The sequence below is a fragment of the Lissotriton vulgaris genome, unplaced genomic scaffold (genome assembly GCF_964263255.1).
Source record: "Lissotriton vulgaris unplaced genomic scaffold, aLisVul1.2 SCAFFOLD_2155, whole genome shotgun sequence".
Taxonomy (NCBI): Eukaryota; Metazoa; Chordata; class Amphibia; order Caudata; family Salamandridae; genus Lissotriton; species Lissotriton vulgaris.
In genome coordinates, this window is record NW_028249608.1 from 151,228 (window position 1) to 166,210 (window position 14,983).

Below are 14,983 nucleotides of genomic sequence, written 5' to 3' on the forward strand. Positions count from 1 at the left end.
GTCGACTCCCTCGGGGTTCAGTTGGGAGAGGACGGCCCCAATGCCATGGTCGGAGGCATCAGTCTGGACGATGAACTCTCGGCTGTAGTCGGGAGCCTGGAGCACAGGGGCGGTGCACATGGCGGCCTTCAGCTTCTCGAAGGCCGCTTGACAGTCAGGAGTCCAGTTGACTCTTTTTGGCTGGTTCTTGGATGTAAGTGCCGTGAGGGGCCCCACAATGCTGCCTTAGTCCTTCACAAACCGCCGGTAGTATCCGGTGAGCCCCAAGAAGGCTCGGACCTCGGTTTGGGTGATGGGTGGTTGCCAGGACTGGATGGCAGCGATCTTGAGCTGGAGGGGGGCCACCAGACCGCTCCCCACTTGGTGTCCGAGGTAGGTCACGGACCCCTGGCCAATCTGGCATTTGCTGGCCTTGATTGTGAGGCCGGCCTGTTGGAGGGCCTGCAGGACCTCTCGGAGGTGGTTGAGGTGGTCTGACCAGTGGCGGCTGTACACTGCGATATCGTCCAGGTAGGCGGCGCTGAAGTCTTCAAGGCCCGCCAATACCTGGTTCACCAGTCGCTGGAAAGTGGCTGGAGCATTTTTCATGCCGAATAGCATCACTATGAATTGGTAGTGGCCATCCGGGGTGGAGAAAGCGGATCGTTCTTGGGCCCTGGGGGTGAGGCCGATCTGCCAGTACCCCGCTGTCAGGTCGAAGATGCTGAGGTAGCGGGCAGCCCCCATGCGGTCGATCAGCTCATCTGCTCGGGGAATGGGGTGAGCGTCGGTTCGGGTGACAGCGTTCAGACCCCGATAGTCAACACAGAATCGGAGCTCAGGGGTGGTGCCGGGGGCAGCAGCTTTGGGGACCAGTACGACTGGGCTGGCCCAGGGGCTGTCCGAGGGTTCGATGACTCCGAGGGTGAGCATCTTGGAGACTTCTTCTTGGATGCAGGCACGTACCCGATCTGGCACGCGGTACGCCCGATGTCTGATGGGGGGACTGTCCCCCGTGTCCACGTCGTGTAGGCACCAGGGGGTGACCCCTGGGGTGAGGGAAAAGAGAGCTGCGAACTGCAGCAGGAGCGCCCGACAGTCTTGGCGCTGCTCTGAGGTCAGAGCATCTGACAGCCGGACTCCGTCTACCGAACCATCCTTTTCACGTGTCCTCAGTAGGTCAGGGAGGGGCTCGGAGTCTTCTTCTGTCCCGCTGTCTGTAGCCATCAATAGGCTGAGCTCCGAGCGCACAAAGTGAGGCTTGAGTCTGTTGGCGTGGAGGACCCGGAGGGGGTTCCGGGAAGATTCCATGTCGATGAGATAGGTGACGGGGCTCTTGCGCTCGACCACCTTGAAGGGCCCCGTCCACTTATCTTGCAGGGCACAAGGTTCGGTGGGGGACATCACCCATACTTGCTGGCCAGGTACGAACTCTATGGAGGAGGCGTTCTGATCGTACCATTTCTTCATGTCCTCCTGACTGGCTTCAAGATTGGCTTTGGCGATTTCTCGGAACCGCCTGGTCTGATTGCGGAGGGTCAGGAGGTACTTGTAGACGTCTGGAGGGGTTTTCAGGGGGGCCATCTCCCAACCTTCCTTGACTAGGCTGAGGGGCCCTCGAACAGGGTGCCCGTACAAGAGTTCGAAGGGGCTGAAGCCGAGGGACTTCTGAGGGACTTCTCGGTAGGCGAAGAGGAGGCACGGGAGAAGCACATCCCACTGGCGGCGGAGGGGCTCTTCTAACCCCATAATCATTCCCTTGAGTGTACGGTTGAACCGCTCAACCAGTCCGTTCCCCTGTGGGTGATAGGGGGTTGTGAATCGGTAGGTGACCCCGCACTGCTGCCAGAGGGATTTCATGTATTTCGAAATGAAGTTCGTGCCTCTGTCGCTGACGACTTCCCGGGGGAAGCCCACTCGGGAGAAGATCCCCATTAAGGCTCGGCCGACCACCGGTGCGGTTACAGTTCGAAGGGGGATGGCCTCGGGATAGCGGGTGGCATGGTCCACCAGTACCAGGATAAAACGATGTCTTTGTGCTGTTCGGGGGTCCAGGGGCCCCACAATGTCTATTCCCACTTTTTCAAACGGGGTGGTAACCACTGGAAAGGGCTGCAGGGGTGCCTTGAGTTTGCGGCCGCTCTTCCCGCTGGCCTGACAAGTGGGACAGGACCGGCAGTGGTTGAGCATGTCATTTCTCATTTTGGGCCAGTAAGAGTGGGTCACCAGGCGGTTGTAGGTTTTGTCCTGACCCAAGTGGCCGGCCAGGGGGACATCGTGGGCCAAGTTCAGCAGGAAGTCTCTAAAACGGAGGGGCACCACTAACACTCGACTGGCCCCCAACTCGGCGATTCTCTGTTCACTGTACAATAGATCATTGTCCCAATAGATCCAGTGGGCCCCGGCGGTAACTCCCGCGCTCTGGGCGAGGGCTTGTTGTCGTAGTCCCTCGAGGGAGGGACATGTCTTCTGTTCTTGACGGAATTGCTCCTGTGTGGGTCCCCCTTCTTGATGCCACTGAGCCAGGTCTGGGAGATCCTGGGGCTGAACGAGTTCTTCTTGGGTTTGTTCTGGGGGGTCGACGGTGTCGGCGTCCCCCACTGGAGCGATCGGGGGAGGAGGTGCTGGCCATTCGGGTTCTTCTGGTCGGGGGATGGTGCGGGCCGCCATGGACCGGGTGGTTACGCACGCCCAGTCCGGAAGGCCCAACATCCCCAGGTGTTCTCTTCTTTCTACGGCGGCCCATGGGGAACTCTCAAGATCGTTCCCCAGGAGACAGTCCACGGGGGCATCATCGCGGACCGTCACCTTCAGCATGCCGGATACTCCTCCCCACTCGAAGGGGACGCAGGCCATCCGACACATGCTCTCTGAATTGTCGGCTGACCGGACGGGGCAGAGAATGTTCGGTATTATTTGTTCGGGGGTCACCAGGTGACAGCGGACGGCCGTCACACTGGCCCCTGTGTCACGTAGGGCTTCGGCCTTGCGCCCATTGATGCTCACCCACTGACTATACTTTCTGGTGTTGGCGGGTAGGGGAGCCCGCGGGACCATGTCTCTCCCCCCCAGGCACGCCAGGACCATGGCGGCCGGCTCCCACTCTTGTTGCTCGTGTTCGTACTCTTCCTGGTCCTCGGAGACTTGCTCTTCCCCGAGGGCGGCGGCCGCTACCTGGCGGGGCCTCGGAGTCTGGTTCTGTGGACAGTTCGGGTCATTGGCGTAGTGACCGACTCGCTGGCATCGGTGACACGTGACATTGGCTCTGAACCCCGGGCGCATCGGGGGGTTGCCCCTGTTGGCCGGGGGCGGGGTGCTGGTGGCAGGAGCGGCCGGGACGGTGTCTTTCCCCCGGCCCTGGCCTCCTCCTCCTCCTCGGGGGCGGTGATGGCCTTGGTTGTTCCTGTTCTGCTCGTTCGGGCCACCCCGGCCCACTCGGGTGCTCTCCCATCGGTCAGCTTCGGCGGCGAGCTGCCATGGATCAGTCATTTTACTGTCGAGGAGGTGCTGCCTGAGCTCGACAAAGCAGTTATTGGAGAGGTGCTCCCACACAACAAGGTTAAAAAGCTGCTCGTATGTCGTTACGTTGCTCCCCTTGATCCACCCCTCGAGGGCTCGGCTGAAATAGTTCACATATTCCACCCAAGTTGTACCCGGGATTCGGGTGCAGTCGCGGAACCTCTGGCGGTACATTTCGGGTGTCAGCCCATATCGAGTGAGGAGGGCGGCCTTCATGTGATCATAGGACGTCATTTGGTGATCCGGGAGCTGTAACAGGGCATCACGGCCTTCGTTGACGAACCTCCCCCATAGACCGGCTCCCCAGTCACTTCGATCGATCCGGTGAGAGGACATGGCGATCTCATAGGCCTTGAACCACTTCTGTATGTCGTCGTTTCGGTAGAACTCTCGGACGACATCTTTGGGAATGTGGACCTTTGATTCTGAAGTTCCTGGGGTGCGTGGTCGCTCGGGCACCCCCAGTTCCTTGCCTTGCTTACGTAGTTCTATTTCGGCTAGTTGGCGCTCGTGTTCATATGCCAGTTTTTTTTCTTCAAGCTCTTGGTCTTTGTTTTTCCTCCCGCTCTTCTCGGAGCCGTAAGTGTTCTAGGTTTAATTTTTGTTCCGCTAGTTTTAGTTCTCCATCCATTTTGAGCCGTGCCAACTCTAATTCATGCAGTCTGGTTTTCTCTCGCTCTTGGATCTCTTCCCGGGAGAGACCTGCTCTCCTTTCCTCGGAAGGAGCGGGGTTAGTTTCCGGGGCTTCGCTGTGTTGGTCCCGGGGACCAGCGGTGTTTACCTCTGCCCATGATTCTAGGGCGTGTTTAAAGTCATCTTTTGTGCTCAGACCGGTGGTAGCAATGCCCAGTTCTATACAAAATTGTTTTAATTCTCGATGGTTGTACTCCTCCAGCTTGTCCATTTGGAATTTCTCTGTAGACCCGCTCTCTTGGGCCGGCATTGTGGTTTAGTCGTGGGGTGAGTTGCTTTCTGTACGATTACGCGTTGGTTCGGATCGCGCCGCTGCCCACCAATGTTAGACGGGACCTGGAGGGTCGGCCGAGGACAAGGGGAGAGGTCTCCGGGGAGAGCCGTCTCCAGCGATCGTACAGACAAGTAACTTCCCCCCCACAGAATAGGCACCACACAAGGATAAGATTTAACGTTCTTTATAAGTAATCTTGAAGTACGGTAGAATGGTACAAGGAGGTCTGGACTCAGGGGTCCCCTCGATTCTAGTCTCTTGGATGGGTAAGGGGTAGCGGGACAGTCTTATTACCAATCTGGTAGTTACGATGAGATGATGGGTAGCTCACAATCCTCGAGCTCGGCGTTCTTGAAGGACGGGTTGCGGCAGCGCCAGCAGATCCCGGAGTGGTCGTAGGTGGCAACGGTCCGCGGCAGCGCCAGCAGGTCCCGACGAAGATGGTAGTTACAACGGGTCGCGGCAGCGCCAGCAGGTCCCAACGAAGATGGTAGTCACAACGGGTCGCGGCAGCGCCAGCAGGTCCCAACGAAGATGGTAGATTGCAGAGGGCCGCGGCAGCGCCAGCGGCAGGACGACAGTTCACAAGGCAGGGCTGCGGCAGCGCCAGCAGTCCGTCAAGGATGAGTTCTTCTAGGTGTCTCTCGACTCCAGGATACAACTTCCTTCCTGCTCTGGAGCTGCCCCAGTTATAGGTCTGGCGCCCTTTGATGTCCGGACCCTCGCACTTGGAGGTCGGGAGGTCCGGGATGAGGGAGTCCAGACACCCAGCAGGGGGGTGGAGCCAGCGCCCGGGGAGGCTGGGGGTGATCGGCACCTGGCGGGGGAGAGCCATCGACACTTCTTTCTCCCATTGACCTGCCAAGTGGTCCGTTCACCTCCTGGGTGGATGGTGGTGCCGGGCTGTCGGGGCCTGGCCAGGCCCAGGGTTGGGGTCGAGCTGAGGCCAAGCGGTGCAGTGTCTAAGATGGCGGCCGGGCCGGGCAATGGTGCTGACGGTGGCCCGGGCCGGTAATACAGAGATGTCCGGGAGCAGGGGTCCCGTAGGGGACGGTTTGCGAGTTGCTTCTGTGGGTAGCACCTGGAGAGCCGGTGCCCGGGCCCTGTCGTGCGGGGAGGGAGCGAGCCCTTCATGTGGCCTGTCCAACAGACGTGTAGTGTGTTCTCTGCTCCCCTCAGAAGGCGCGTGCCTTGCCTCCGGTAGGAGACGTGTAGTGTGTTCCATGCTCCCCTCAGAAGGCGTGTACCTTGCCTCAGGAAGGAGTAGACATGTAGTGTGTTCTCTGCTCCCTCAGAAGGTGTGTACCTTGCCTCAGGAAGGAGGAGACATGTAGTGTGTTCTCTGCTCCCCTCAGAAGGTGCGCGCCTTGCCTCAGGAAGGAGACATGTGTAGTGTGTTCTCTGCTCCCCTCAGAAGGAGCTTGCCTTTCCTCAGGAAGGAAACGTGCGTAGTGTATTCTCTGCTTCCTTGAGCAGGCGCGTGCCTTGCCTCAGGAAAGAGACATGTAGTGTGTTCTCAGCTCCTCTCAGAAGGCGCATGCCTTGCCTCAGGAAGGAGGAGACATGTAGTATGTTCTCTGCTCCCTTCAGAAGGCGCGTGCCTTGCCTCAGGAAGGAGGAGACATGTGTAGTGTGTTCTCTGCTCCCCTCAGAAGGCGCGTGCCTTGCCTCAGGAAGGAGGAGACATGTAGTATGTTCTCTGCTCCCCTCAGAAGGCGGGTACCTTGCCTCAGGAAGGAGACATGTGTAGTGTGTTCACTGCTCCCCTCAGAAGGTGCGTGCCTTGTCTCTGGAAGGAGACCTGTGTAGTGTGTTGTCTGCTCCTCTCAGAAGGCGTGTACCTTGCTTCAGGAAGGAGGAGACATGTGTAGTGTTTCTCTGCTCACCTCAGAAGGTGCGTGCCTTGCCTCCCCTCAGCAGGCGCGTGCCTTGCCTCAGGAAGGAGACGTGGGTAGTGTATTCTCTGCTTCTTTGAGCAGGCGCGTGCCTTGCCTCAGGAAGGAGACATGTAGTGTGTTCTCAGCTCCCCTCAGAAGGCGCGTGCCTTGCCTCAGGAAGGAGGAGACATGTAGTATGTTCTCTGCTCCCCTCAGAAGGCGCGTGCCTTGACTCAGGAAGGAGACATGTGTAGTGTTCTCCGCTCCCCTCAGAAGGCGCGTGCCTTGCCTCAGGAAGGAGACGTGTGTAGTGTGTTCTCTGCTCCCCTCAGAACGCGCAAGGTGTGTGCCATTCCTCAGGAAGGAGAAGACGTGTAGTGTGTTCTCTGCTCCCCTCAAAAGACGTGTACCGTGCCTCAGGAAGGAGATGTGTAGTGTGTTCTCTGCTCCGCTCAGAAGGCGCGCACCTTGCCTCAGGAAGGAGAGGTGTAGTGTGTTCTCTGCTCCACTCAGAAGGCACATACATTGCCTCAGGAAGGAGGCATGTGTAGTGTGTTCTCTTCTCCCTTCAGAAGGCTTCTGCCTTGCCTCAGGAAGGAGGAGACATGTAGTGTGTTCTCTGCTCCGCTCAGAAGGCGCGTACCTTGCCTCAGGAAGGAGTAGACGGAGTAGTGTGTTCTCCGCTCCCCTCAGAAGGCGCGTACCTTGCCTCAGGAAGGAGACATGTGTAGTGTGTTCTTCGCTTCCCTCAGAAGGCACATGCCTTGCCTCAGGAAGGAGGAGACCTGTAGTGTGTTCTCTGCTCCCCTCAGAAGGCGCGTGCCTTGCCTCAGGAAGGAGACCTGTGTAGTGTGTTCTATGCTCCCCTCAGAAGGAGTGTACCTTGCCTCAGGAAGGAGAAGACATGTAGTGTGTTCTCTGCTCCCCTCAGAAGGCGCGTGCCTTGCCTCAAGAAGGAGTAGACATGTGTAGTGTGTTCTCTGCTCCCCTCAGAAGGTGCGCACCTTGCCTCAGGAAGGAGACGTGTGTAGTGTTTCTCTGCTCCCCTCAGAAGGCGCTTGCCTTGCCTCAGGAAGGAGACGTGTGTAGTGTATTCTCTGCTTCCTTGAGCAGGCGCGTGCCTTGCCTCAGGAAGGAGACATGTAGTGTGTTCTCAGCTCCCCTCAGAAGGCGCATGCCTTGCCACAGGAAGGAGGAGACATGTAGTGTGTTCTCTGCTCCCCTCAGAAGGCGCGTGCCTTGCCTCAGAAAGGAGTAGGCATGTGTAGTGTGTTCTCTGCTCCCCTCAGGAGGTGTGTACCTTGCCTCAGGAAGGTGGAGACGTGTAGTGTGTTCTCTGCTCCCCTCAGAAGGCGCGTGCCTTGCCTCAGGAAGGAGTAGACATGTAGTGTGTTCTCTGCTCCCCTCAGAAGGCGCGTGCCTTGCCTCAGGAAGGAGGCGTGTGTAGTGTATTCTCTGCTTCCTTGAGCAAGCGCGTGCCCCTCAGGAAGGAGACATGTAGTGTGTTCTCAGCTCCCCTCAGAAGGCGCATGCCTTGCCTCAAGAAGGAGGAGACATGTAGTGTGTTCTCTAATCCCCTCAGAAGGCGCGTGCCTTGCCTCAGGAAGGAGGCGTGTGTAGTGTATTCTCTGCTTCCTTGAGCAAGCGCGTGCCCCTCAGGAAGGAGACATGTAGTGTGTTCTCAGCTCCCCTCAGAAGGCGCATGCCTTGCCTCAAGAAGGAGGAGACATGTAGTGTGTTCTCAGCTCCCCTCAGAAGGCGCGTGCCTAGCCTCAGGAAGGAGTAGACATGTTTAGTGTGTTCTTTGCTCCCTCAGAAGGCGCGTGCCTTGCCTCAGGAAGGAGACGTGTAGTGTGTTCTCTGCTCCCCTCAGAAGGCGCGTGCCTTGCCTCAGGAAGGAGTAGACATGTAGTGTGTTCTCTGCTCCCCTCAGAAGGCGCGTGCCTTGCCTCAGGAAGGAGGCGTGTGAAGTGTATTCTCTGCTTCCTTGAGCAAGCGCGTGCCCCTCAGGAAGGAGACATGTAGTGTGTTCTCAGCTCCCCTCAGAAGGCGCATGCCTTGTCTCAAGAAGGAGGAGACATGTAGTGTGTTCTCAGCTCCCCTCAGAAGGCGCGTGCCTAGCCTCAGGAAGGAGTAGACATGTTTAGTGTGTTCTTTGCTCCCTCAGAAGGTGTGTACTTGCCTCCGGAAGGAGACATGTAGTGTGTTCTCTGCTCCCCTTAGAAGGCGCGTGCCTTGCCTCAGGAAGGAGTAGACATGTAGTGTGTTCTCTGCTCCCCTCAGAAGGCGCTTGCCTTGCCTCAGGAAGGAGACGTGTGTAGTGTATTCTCTGCTTTCTTGAGCAGGTGCGTGCCCCTCAGGAAGGAGATGTGTAGTGTGTTCTCAGCTCCCCTCAGAAGGCGCATGCCTTGCCTCAAGAAGGAGGAGACATGTAGTGTGTTCTCAGCTCCCCTCAGAAGGTGCGTGCCTTGCCTCAGGAAGGAGTAGTCCTGTGTAGTGTGTTCTCTGCTCCCCTCAGAAGGCGCGTGCCTTGTCTCTGGAAGGAGTAGACATGTAGTATGTTCTCTGCTCCCCTCCGAAGGCGCGTGGCTTGCCTCAGGAAGGAGGAGACCTGTAGTGTGTTCTCTGCTCCCCTCAGAATGTGCGTGCCTTGCCTCAGGAAGGTGGAGACATGTAGAGTGTTCTCTGCTCTCCTCAGAAGGCGCGTGCCTTGCCTCAGGAAGGAGTAGACATGTGTAGTGTGTTCTCTGCTCCCCTTAGAAGGCACGTGCCTTGCCTCAGGAAGGAGTAGACCTGTGTAGTGTGTTCTCTGCTCCCCTCAGAAGGCGCGTACCTTGCCTCAGGAAGGAGACATGTGTAGTGTGTTCTTCGCTTCCCTCAGAAGGCGCGTACCTTGCCTCAAGAAGGAGTAGACATGTGTAGTGTGTTCTCTGCTCCCGTCAGAAGGTGCGTGCCTTGCCTCAGGAAGGAGACCTGTGTAGTGTGTTCTCTGCTCCCCTCAGAAGGTGCGTACCTTACCCCCGGAAGGAGACGTGTAGTGTGTTCTCGGCTCCCCTCAGAAGGCGTGTGCCTTTCCTCAAGAAGGAGTAGACGTGTAGTGTGTTCTCTGCTCCCCTCAGAAGGTGCGCGCCTTGCCTCAGGAAGGAGACGTGTGTAGTGTGTTCTCTGCTCCCCTCAGAAGGCGCGTGCCTTGCCTCAGGAAGGAGACGTGTGTAGTGTATTCTCTGCTTCCTTGAGCAGGCGCGTGCCTTGCCTCAGGAAGGAGACATGTAGTGTGTTCTCAGCTCCCCTCAGAAGGCGCATGCCTTGCCACAGGAAGGAGGAGACATGTAGTGTGTTCTCTGCTCCCCTCAGAAGGCGCGTGCCTTGCCTCAGGAAGGAGTAGACATGTGTAGTGTGTTCTCTGCTCCCGTCAGAAGGTGCGTACCTTGCCTCAGGAAGGTGGAGACGGGTAGTGTGTTCTCTGCTCCCTCAGAAGGTGCGTGCCTTGCCTCAGGAAGGAGACGTGTAGTGTTCTCTGCTCCCCTCAGAAGGTGTGTACCTTGCCTCCGGAAGGAGACGTGTAGTGTGTTCTCTACTCCCCTCAGAAGGTGCGTACCTTGCCTCAGGAAGGAGACGTGTGTAGTGTATTCTCTGCTTCCTCGAGCAGGCGCGTGCCCCTCAGGAAGGAGACATGTAGTGTGTTCTCAGCTCCCCTCAGAAGGTGCATGCCTTGCCTCAGGAAGGAGGAGACATGTAGTGTGTTCTCTGCTACCCTCAGAAGGTGCGTGCCTTGTCTCTGGAAGGAGTAGACATGTGTAGTGTGTTCTCTGCTCCCCTCAGAAGGCGCGTGCCTTGCCTCTGGAATGAGTAGACATGTGTAGTGTGTTCTCAGCTCCCCTCAGAAGGTGCATGCCTTGCCTCAGGAAGGAGGAGACATGTAGTGTGTTCTCTGCTCCCCTCAGAAGGCGCGTGCCTTGCCTCAGGAAGGAGTAGACATGTGTAGTGTGTTCTCAGCTCCCCTCAGAAGGTGCATGCCTTGCCTCAGGAAGGAGGAGACATGTAGTGTGTTCTCTGCTCCCCTCAGAAGGCGCGTGCCTTGCCTCTGGAAGGAGTAGACATGTGTAGTGTGTTCTCTGCTCCCCTCAGAAGGCGCGTGCCTTGCCTCTGGAAGGAGTAGACATGTGTAGTGTGTTCTCTGCTCCCCTCAGAAGGTGCATGCCTTGCCTCAGGAAGGAGGAGACATGTAGTGTGTTCTCTGCTCCCCTCAGAAGGCACGTGCCTTGCCTCTGGAAGGAGTAGACATGTGTAGTGTGTTCTCTGCTCCCCTCAGAAGGTGTGTACCTTGCCTCAGGAAGGAGACATATAGTGTGTTCTCTGCTCCCCTCAGAAGGCGCGTGCCTTGCCTCAGGAAGGAGGAGACATGTAGTGTGTTCTCTGCTCCCCTCAGAAGGCGCGTGCCTTGTCTCTGGAAGGAGTAGACATGTAGTGTGTTCTCTGCTCCCCTCAGAAGGCGCGTGCCTTGCCTCAGGAAGGAGGAGACATGTAGTGTGTTCTCTGCTCCCCTCAGAAGGCGCGTGCTTTGCCTCAGGAATGAGTAGACATGTGTAGTGTGTTCTCAGCTCCCCTCAGAAGGCGCGTACCTTGCTTCAGGAAGGTGGAGACGTGTAGTGTGTTCTCAGCTCCCCTCAGAAGGCGCGTGCCTTGCCTCTGGAAGTAGTAGACATGTAGTGTGTTCTCTGCTCCCCTCAGAAGGCGCGTGCCTTGCCTCAGGAAGGAGGAGACCTGTAGTGTGTTCTCTGCTCCCCTCAGAAGGCGCGTGCCTTGCCTCTGGAAGAAGTAGACATGTGTAGCGTGTTCTCTGCTCCCCTTAGAAGGTGCGCACCTTGCCTCAGGAAGGAGACATATGTAGTGTGTTCTCAGCTCCCCTCAGAAGGCGCGTGCCTTGTCTCTGGAAGGAGTAGACATGTGTAGTGTTCTCTGCTCCCATCAGAAGGCGCGTGCCTTGCCTCAGGAAGGAGACATGTAGTGTGTTCTCAGCTCCCCTCAGAAGGCGCGTGCCTTGTCTCTGGAAGGAGGAGACATGTAGTGTGTTCTCTGCTCCCCTCAGAAGGCGCATGCCTTGCCTCAGGAAGGAGGAGACATGTAGTGTGTTCTCTGCTCCCCTCAGAAGGCGCGTGCCTTGCCTCTGGAAGGAGTAGACATGTGTAGCGTGTTCTCTGCTCCCCTCAGAAGGCGCGTGCCTTGCCTCAGGAAGGAGGAGACATGTAGTGTGTTCTCAGCTCCCCTCAGAAGGCGCGTGCCTTGTCTCTGGAAGGAGTAGACATGTAGTGTGTTCTCTGCTCCCCTCAGAAGGCGCATGCCTTCCCTCAGGAAGGAGGAGACATGTAGTGTGTTCTCTGCTCCCCTCAGAAGGTGCGTGCCTTGCCTCAGGAAGGAGACATGTAGTGTGTTCTCTGCTCCCCTCAGAAGGCGCGTGCCTTGTCTCTGGAAGGAGTAGACATGTAGTGTGTTCTCAGCTCCCCTCAGAAGGTGCATGCCTTGCCTCAGGACGGAGGAGACATGTAGTGTGTTCTCTGCTCCCCTCAGAAGGCGCGTGCCTTGCCTCAGGAATGAGTAGACATGTGTAGTGTGTTCTCAGCTCCCCTCGGAAGGCGCGTACCTTGCCTCAGGAAGGTGGAGACATGTAGTGTGTTCTCTGCTCCCCTCAGAAGGCGCGTGCCTTGCCTCAGGAAGGAGGAGACATGTAGTGTGTTCTCTGCTCCCCTCAGAAGGCGCATGCCTTGCCTCAGGAAGGAGTAGACATGTGTAGTGTGTTCTCTGCTCCCCTCAGAAGGCGCGTACCTTGCCTCAGGAAGGAGTAGACATGTAGTGTGCTCTCTGCTCCCCTCAGAAGGCGCGTGCCTTGTCTCTGGAAGGAGTAGACATGTAGTGTGTTCTCTGCTCCCCTCAGAAGGCGCGTGCCTTGCCTCAGGAAGGAGGAGACATGTAGTGTGTCCTCTGCTCCCCTCAGAAGGCGCGTGCCTTGTCTCTGGAAGGAGTAGACATGTAGTGTGTTCTCTGCTCCCCTCAGAAGGCGCGTTCCTTGCCTCAGGAAGGAGGAGACATGTAGTGTGTTCTCTGCTCCCCTCAGAAGGCGCATTCCTTGCCTCAGGAAGGAGTAGACATGTGTAGTGTGTTCTCTGCTCCCCTCAGAAGGCGCGTACCTTGCCTCAGGAAGGAGACATGTAGTGTGTTCTCTGCTCCCCTCAGAAGGCGCATGCCTTGCCTCAGGAAGGAGTAGACATGTGTAGTGTGTTCTCTGCTCCCCTCAGAAGGAGCGTACCTTGCCTCAGGAAGGTGGAGACGGGTAGTGTGTTCTCTGCTCCCTCAGAAGGTGCGTGCCTTGCCTCAGGAAGGAGACGTGTAGTGTTCTCTGCTCACCTCAGAAGGCGCGTACCTTGTCTCTGGAAGGAGTAGACATGTGTAGTGTTCTCTGCTCCCATCAGAAGGCGCGTGCCTTGCCTCTGGAAGGAGTAGACATGTGTAGTGTGTTCTCTGCTCCCCTCAGAAGGTGCGTGCCTTGCCTCAGGAAGGAGGAGACATGTAGTGTGTTCTCTGCTCCCCTCAAAAGGCGCGTGCCTTGCCTCTGGAAGGAGTAGACATGTGTTGTGTGTTCTCTGCTCCCCTCAGAAGGCGCGTACCTTGCCTCAGGAAGGAGACATGTAGTGTGTTCTCTGCTTCCTTGAGCAGGCGCGTGCCCCTCAGGAAGGAGACATGTAGTGTGTTCTCAGCTCCCCTCAGAAGGTGCATGCCTTGCCTCAGGAAGGAGGAGACATGTAGTGTGTTCTCTGCTCCCCTCAGAAGGCGCGTGCCTTGTCTCTGGAAGGAGTAGACATGTGTAGTGTGTTCTCTGCTCCCCTCAGAAGGCGCGTGCCTTGCCTCTGGAAGGAGTAGACATGTGTAGTGTGTTCTCTGCTCCCCTCAGAAGGTGCGTGCCTTGCCTCAGGAAGGAGGAGACATGTAGTGTGTTCTCTGCTCCCCTCAAAAGGCGCGTGCCTTGCCTCTGGAAGGAGTAGACATGTGTTGTGTGTTCTCTGCTCCCCTCAGAAGGCGCGTACCTTGCCTCAGGAAGGAGACATGTAGTGTGTTCTCAGCTCCCCTCAGAAGGCGCGTGCCTTGTCTCTGGAAGGAGTAGACATGTAGTGTGTTCTCTGCTCCCCTCAGAAGGCGCATGCCTTACCTCAGGAAGGAGGAGACATGTAGTGTGTTCTCAGCTCCCCTCAGAAGGCGCGTGCCTTGTCTCTGGAAGGAGTAGACATGTAGTGTGTTCTCTGCTCCCCTCAGAAGGCGCATGCCTTGCCTCAGGAAGGAGGAGACATGTAGTGTGTTCTCTGCTCCCCTCAGAAGGTGCGTGCCTTGCCTCAGGAAGGTGGAGATGTGTAGTGTGTTCTCTGCTCCCCTCAGAAGGCGCGTACTTTGCCTGAGGAAGGAGACATGTAGTGTGTTCTCTGCTCCCCTCAGAAGGCGCGTGCCTTGTCTCTGGAAGGAGTAGACATGTAGTGTGTTCTCAGCTCCCCTCAGAAGGTGCATGCCTTGCCTCAGGAAGGAGGAGACATGTAGTGTGTTCTCTGCTCCCCTCAGAAGGCGCGTGCCTTGCCTCAGGAATAAGTAGACATGTGTAGTGTGTTCTCAGCTCCCCTCAGAAGGCGCGTACCTTGCCTCAGGAAGGTGGAGACGTGTAGTGTGTTCTCTGCTCCCCTCAGAAGGCGCGTGCCTTGCCTCAGGAAGGAGGAGACATGTAGTGTGTTCTCTGCTCCCCTCAGAAGGCGCGTGCCTTGTCTCTGGAAGGAGTAGACATGTAGTGTGTTCTCTGCTCCCCTCAAAAGGCGCGTGCCTTGCCTCAGGAAGGAGGAGACATGTAGTGTGTTCTCTGCTCCCCTCAGAAGGTGCATGCCTTGCCTCAGGAAGGAGTAGACATGTGTAGTGTGTTCTCTGCTCCCCTCAGAAGGCGCGTGCCTTGCCTCAGGAAGGAGGAGACATGCGTAGTGTGTTCTCTGCTCCCCTCAGAAGGCGCGTGCCTTGCCTCAGGAAGGAGTAGACATGTAGTGTGTTCTCTGCTCCCCTCAGAAGGCGCGTGCCTTGCCTCAGGAAGGAGACATGTGTAGTGTGTTCTCTGCTCCCCTCAGAAGGCGCGTGCCTTGCCTCAGGAAGGAGTAGACATGTAGTGTGTTCTCTGCTCACCTCAGAAGGCGCGTGCCTTGCCTCAGGAAGGAGACATGTAGTGTGTTCTCTGCTCCCCTCAGAAGGCGCGTGCCTTGCCTCAGGAAGGAGACATGTGTAGTGTGTTCTCTGCTCCCCTCAGAAGGCGCGTGCCTTGCCTCAGGAAGGAGACATGTGTAGTGTGTTCTCTGCTCCCCTCAGAAGGCGCGTGCCTTGCCTCAGGAAGGAGGAGACATGTAGTGTGTTTTCTGCTCCCCTCAGAAGGCGCGTGCCTTGCCTCAGGAAGGAGACATGTGTAGTGTGTTCTCTGCTCCTCTCAGAAGGCGCGTGCCTTGCCTCAGGAAGGAGTAGACATGTAGTGTGTTCTCTGCTCCCCTCAGAAGGCGCGTGCCTTGCCTCAGGAAGGAGACATGTAGTGTGTTCTCTGCTCCCCTCAGAAGGCGCGTGCCTTGCCTCAGGA

The 14,983-nt window shown here is 57.3% G+C and overlaps 1 protein-coding gene across 2 annotated transcripts in view; it reads left to right on the top strand.

The window, feature by feature from the left end:
• Positions 1-14,983, top strand: part of LOC147663529 (large ribosomal subunit protein mL66-like) — a 213,029-nt gene that overhangs the window by 80,868 nt on the left and 117,178 nt on the right. The gene's annotated exons all lie outside the window — the stretch shown is intronic.